Here is a 6,683-nt window from a genome sequence, read left to right as displayed (position 1 = left end):
GCCATTCATGAATTGTCCGCCCACTCCTGTAGTGGCATAGTATCAGGCCTCCTAATCAAGTACTTTAGAGTAGAATGGTAACAAATGATGGAGAAGTATAGAGTATAGGACATGCATAACATTTATTCCTTGTGATTGTTTTATTGTGATTGGTTTGGATTAACCTTTGATATTAGGTTCTTGAATATTTCTCATGCTTGTGCTAATTTGACTACTTGCGTGTTCTCCTCGTTTATCTTATGCTATTACATGATTTCGAAACTCACCCTTCGTTGTTTGCGTTTGGCGTTTGCGATGGACGCAGACAAGCTGCAAGCTGCAAGTGATGACTAATACTCTCAGAGTGTCGGAAGTCGTCTTATCTTGAAGACTTTTAGTATATGCCTTTTGTTAACGTATTTTATTTTGGGAATTCCTGCTCTGATAGTGACATCGGGTTGAGACTTTATTGACATCTATTACTAAACTAATTTACGTGTATTTCAAAGGAATTTTGTAGTCCATTATTATGTCGAGCTGTTAAATTTGATGGATATTTTTTTGAATAACGTGACGTGCTAAGTGATTATGTGATACTCTTTGCCTTGTAAAATAGTTCGAAAATGTATTTTTATTTTTTTTCTTGAAGAATTTTGTTACTCAGTGTTAAAATTCAAAAATATTAATTTGGGGATTTAGGGTGTCACAATCTTAATGGAGTGTCATAGGCCAACGAGGGGAGAAAATAAATATTGAGAATTTATGAAGTGGAGATTATTTTGTCATCATATAGATAGGGCGTGACAAACCTAGTGATTCTGGGGAAATACAATTGAATGAGCTTGATCGTGGAGGTCTGTTGTTGAGCCTTAAGGTAAGATTGTTAGACCTTGGAAGTATTTGGGTAGAGAGTTCCTAGGTGACTTGGAGGTAGCACTCCAAATGTCAAAACTACCATGCAACACACGTTTACCTCGACTGTTGTGTATGTGTCTCGGGTTGAGTTGAGGGGATCTATGAGGACATGGCCAATTTGAATTGTTCGTTCCGGGTGGTGGCATAGTATCAAGTTCCTAACCATGTAGTTCAGAGTTAGAATGATACCACATCTTGAAGTAAAGTCTAAGCTCATGCATGATAGTCCATTTTATTGTGATTGTTTTGTTGTGATTAACATGTGTTATGTGCAATAATAACTTTTCTTAGATGATTTGATGTTATAGTGAAATGTATTAATTTTCCTTGAGTGGTTTTGACTTTATAATGCTATGTTTTTTCTTGAAAAATATTTATGTAATGACACAGTTTATTTATGATTAATTGCGTGTTCTCCTTACTTATATTATACTATTAATATGATATCAAAACTCACCTCTTTCATTGTTTGTGTTTGACTGTCTTGGCCATGCGCTTGTAAAATTGCAGTTATTACATGTTAATGAGTATTCAAGTTCAGGTTTGGGAGAAACCTCGCTTTGATAGGTGATACCGGGAATGAGAGTCATAAGTTATATTTTTATTTATTTAATTAGAAACAACTTTTTGTTTGAAAATCTTATAAGTATAAGTAAACTTTTGGAATTAACAAATTATAATTAAATCAAGTTTATGGAGATTGCATTGTTTTATAAGAGGAAAAAGTTTAAATTGTCCCTTTTGAATTTTGAGAAATGATATATCTTGAATTACTTATAAAAGTTTTATTTTCTTGAATGCAGATTTTCTTTATCCGCTTTGAATTAAAATTTAAAAATTGTTGTATAAATTATTATATATTATTTTGGAGTTTCGGGTGTCAAATTGGATATGTCTAATGAGATGGATGCATTGTGGAAACGCTTTCGACCACTCGATGTTATAGGAAAAAAAGTGTTGAATAGTAAGGTGTGTAACCATGATTTTCCAACTACAAATTCAATGTATCCACCATATGAAAAAGTTAAACCAAAGAACAAGTGAAGAAGAGTACGTGTAAGAAGCCGAAGCGATATTTACTTTAAACATGTTAATGCAACATATTATGAATATCCTGAGTTCCCAACCATCTCAATCATCAAAGAAGAGACTATCTCATTAATCAAAGAAGCAACCCTCTCAATCATCGATGAAACAATCCTCTCAATGATATTATTTTCTTAAGAAATATTTATTTTTAAATAATAAAATTAATTATTATTTCAACTAATTTTGCTATTAAAGTTGAAATATTGGTTTCTAATGCCAAACATTGCACCAGATTAGAAGAAATTTCGTATTGATAAGGCGACTTCTTGGGCAATAACATATACATGACATCTACAACAATAAGGATATTTATTAGACAATAGAGCACATGTTACACAAGATCCACCAAAACAACCCATATATGTCATGTCATTAGATAAATAGTGATTTTGCACCGACACGTCTTGCATAAACCACAATACTTGAAAACTTATATAAATTCACTTGTTATTAATTCATTTTGGTTACTACTTTTCGTTATCTTTCATCTTGTATTTTCTTTAATAGTTAACTTACATTGTTCACCATAATTAAAATTTAAAATTACAATTACGATTTTATCACAAATAAAATTAGAAACTACAAAAACAATGTTCACTACAAATAACAATAAAAACTATTAATTAGTGTTATAACACGCTAAATATAAAAGCTCTACATAAAAGAAACCATACATTTTGTCTGGGTAAGCACCATGTACCTCCAACCCCAACTGTATAAGATCACCCACCTGTTGTAAGGTAGATGGTTGTGAACTAGAAGCTAGTGGTCAGGACATCAAAATCTAGAACATGAGGTACATCATCTGGCCACCCAAAAAGTGGATGAGATGTCCTATAGAACTATTCCAAGTATCTATCCTAACACTCTGATGGATATGTAGTTGGATTTATCATATGCTATAGTTCAATGACAAAGGTAAAATATCTCATTCAATCCACATATGCATTGAATAATCTATCAAGAACTGGAAGTGACGATACTGCAATATGTTGAATATAGACAAACTGTCTAAAACACTTCTCTGGAAAATATGTCACTATTGTACTACATAATCTGAGGTGACTGGTGTATAACATGATACCGTCAAAGGGAATGACGTCCCTACAATTCTCCCACGGTCTCCATATGACGTCAACAGGTGTCCATGCATCTATCATTTGCCTGTACTCATGGATTTTGCGCTTTCCTTTTTCATAGTTCCATCTATTCATCCTGACAACGCCCTCCACATTAGCACCTATGTCTCATCTTGTACAAATATTTGAAAAATATTTGTAAATCCAACATTGTTGGAAATAATAATAATAATAATAATAATAATAATAATAATAATAATAATAATAATAATTGATAAATAATAACAATAACAATTAATATATAATAATCATAAAAAATTAAAAAATAATAATCATAACAATTAATGAATAATAATCATAAAAATTTATATAAAATGATACCTACAATAGAGACATATATCTACCCAATTGCTTGATGTCGTAATAACTAGCATATGAGAAGTAGTCATAAAGCACGTAGTAGGACCCCAACCATTTCTATCGGTACCTTCCAAATCTCCAAATAGCATATGGTACTTCACATTAACTAATGTATGAGTCTTATACGCGAAAATAGTTCTCCCTACCAAATTTAGCAAGTACGCCCTAACTGCACAATTAAATCTCCCTGCGTTACATTGTCTTTTGAAGATCTCCTTCTACCAGTGCACACCCCTTGTAACACACCGATTTTTAACAGCGTGAGTGCATTTTTTTTTTTTGAAAAAATCAATTAATAAAATACCAAAGTGTAGCACACATGACAATTGTCATAATTAATTACATAATAATTATAACAAACTGAAATAGTTTTGAGGCGATAAACCAAAATATCCAAATATAAAATACGTCGGGGCTATGAGACCTATCAGGCATCACTCATGCCCTTGGGGTATTCTCGGCAGACACCTGTACAAGTACTGCTCAAAGAAATACTAATCCCCTCATGGTCACGTCAAAAAAATGGAACATGGACCCACCAAAACAGAAGTCATCTGACCGTATAAGTATAGTTACAGTCATCCCAAAATGAAATAAGTAAAACCACCAAAAGAAAGACATCAAGTCCCTATACAACAAAACTAATATGATCATACTCTACCAACTACAATAACATGGGTGACCTCCACACACTCCACAAGTCCCTTCTGACGCAACATCCATCTTTGAGGTAACCTCCTCCTCATCAACATCCAGTCACTGGCATCAGTCGCTTATCCTTTCTGTTAGTCTCTGGTCCAACCACTGTATCCTCAGCTCCTACGGTGGCCTTCGCCTCAACTCTAACTGAGGAATCCTTCGCATCTTCCCAAGCTCCACTCATCCCAAGCACTAATCCGGAAGGTACCGGATAATCGATCTTCTCGCGAGTGAGTTCCACAAGACATACTGCCCCAACTTTTCTACTAGTCCTCACTGTAACACCCCAGCCATTTCCGTTACCGGCGATGCTACCTCACGACCTTCTCGTCCCCCCTAACCACTCCGTTGGAAATAGCGAGTTTTTGCCTTCCGTGGGATTCGACCCCAGTACTTGGGGGATAAGTACCGCCTCCACACAGTCCCACTACCAATTGAGCCAGCAATCCCACGGAAGGCAAAAACTCGCTATTTCCAACGGAGTGGTTAGGAGTGGCGAGAAGGTCGTGAGGTAGCATCGCCGATAACGGGAATGGTCGGGGTGTTACACTCACTACCCTCCCCGTATAAGTAGCCCTGCTTGAGGTGGGGTCATATACCCAAGCAGTCGGCGAGTCTCGATTAGGGAAGTCTAACGACGTTTCCATTGTCAAGGTAACAGTCGGTGGAATGAACTCGAGTAACATTTGAGGGCAAAGCTTAAATTTTCACAATAATTGTAAAGGGTCGCCAACCGAAATTAACAAATAACGCTTAGCAAAATTCTTATATTTTCAAATGCTCAAAAGAACCTTTCTTCTTAGCATACTCCTCGAAAGGGTTTTCATATGTCCAAAAATGCATAAACAATGATGAAAAAAGAAGTTTTGACAAACTGCACTGTCGTAGCCGAATACAACTGAGAAAATGCAGATTTTCAGTTCTCAAATGGCTCTGAATCAATCAACACTTCAAACATTAATATTATCAATTATGAACACATAACTAACACCAAATTAATCTCCACATATTCACACATTAATTACACATCGAATATTCATAACATCAATTATGAACACATAAGTACATCAAAACTTAATCAACCCAACTGCACACCTCAAAGCAATTACGGAAAATCACAACAACCACCGAATATGTATATACAATCATCATAGTATAACAAGCATGACTCGCGTGCCAAACAATCTAATGCAATGCGTATATGCCAAAATGCATGATTCTGGAATTCCAAACCAAAACCCTCCTCGAAGGGCGTAAATCATAATTGTACAGCCTCTTACAGACCAGTACTAATTAACAAAGTGCAATCTCTCACGGATTAGCACGATTTACTAGCGTGTAGTCGCTCGAAGACTAGTACGACACACAAGAGTGTAGTCGCTCACAGACCAGCACGATTTTCTAGAGTGCAATCGCTCACAGATCAACATATTTTAGAGTGCAATCTCTCACATATCAGCACGACACGACAATCCCTACATGGATAAGATGAACCAACAATTCACATGGCATCATCCCGTGACCCATCACGGTCACCACTATCACCATGGCCCCATCACGGTCACCATGTACTATGAAACGCATGAGCATACTCTGACTTTTTTTACCACAATCATTAATTAAATACTGCTATTAAAAGATTCCCAATTTTTAATACTCATTTAGCACTAACGATTTTTCAGATACAATACAAAGCATACTCAAACATATTTATTCACACCAATTTCAATTTCCACAAACACACATAAATCACATCTTCAAATTCAATCCACACATAAATTGAATTAAATTCAATTTCCACCAATTCACACATAAATTTCTTCTGAAAAATTCATAATATTAATTATGAACACATCAATTTCACCAAACATGAATCACCAAAATTTTCAAACATTAATCACCCATATTCAATCTCCAAAATTTTCAACCATAAATCACCACAACAACATTAATATATCAGAGTTCTCCCCACCGCTAACTCGGTGCCTGTTGATTATTATGACCTCGAAATAATCAGAATATATCAGTCTTTAACAAATTAAAGCAATATAGAAAATCGAATACGTCTAGCATACAATTAAGATCGAACATACAATCATACGATGCAAGATTTATTCAGATTCATACACACAACGAAATTATAATGCGGCATACAAGATTAACAATTAACCGTAAAAGGATAAGGGATAGAATGCACCAAGGTTTATCCTGGTTCAGTTGTCAACGAGACAACCTACATCCAGTACTGACAATCCAACTGGATTTCAGCTTTTTCTCCAATAGAAAGAATTGTGACTTGTTTACAGATTGTCCAGTTTCCTCGAAACCTATCTATCTAACACAATCTCTTTCCTATTGCTTAACCCCTTGATCCTTGCAGTCACTCAACAGACTCACACAAGATCAAGTCAAGCTCCTTCTTGATGAGGCCTCTCACCCAAGAAGATCGCCACCAGTTTCTAGCTGGATTTTTCGCAGTCGTTTCTTTACAAAGTATTTATT

Source organism: Cicer arietinum, chromosome 8 (assembly GCF_000331145.2).
Source record: "Cicer arietinum cultivar CDC Frontier isolate Library 1 chromosome 8, Cicar.CDCFrontier_v2.0, whole genome shotgun sequence".
Taxonomy (NCBI): Eukaryota; Viridiplantae; Streptophyta; class Magnoliopsida; order Fabales; family Fabaceae; genus Cicer; species Cicer arietinum.
This window is presented reverse-complemented; position numbering follows the sequence as displayed.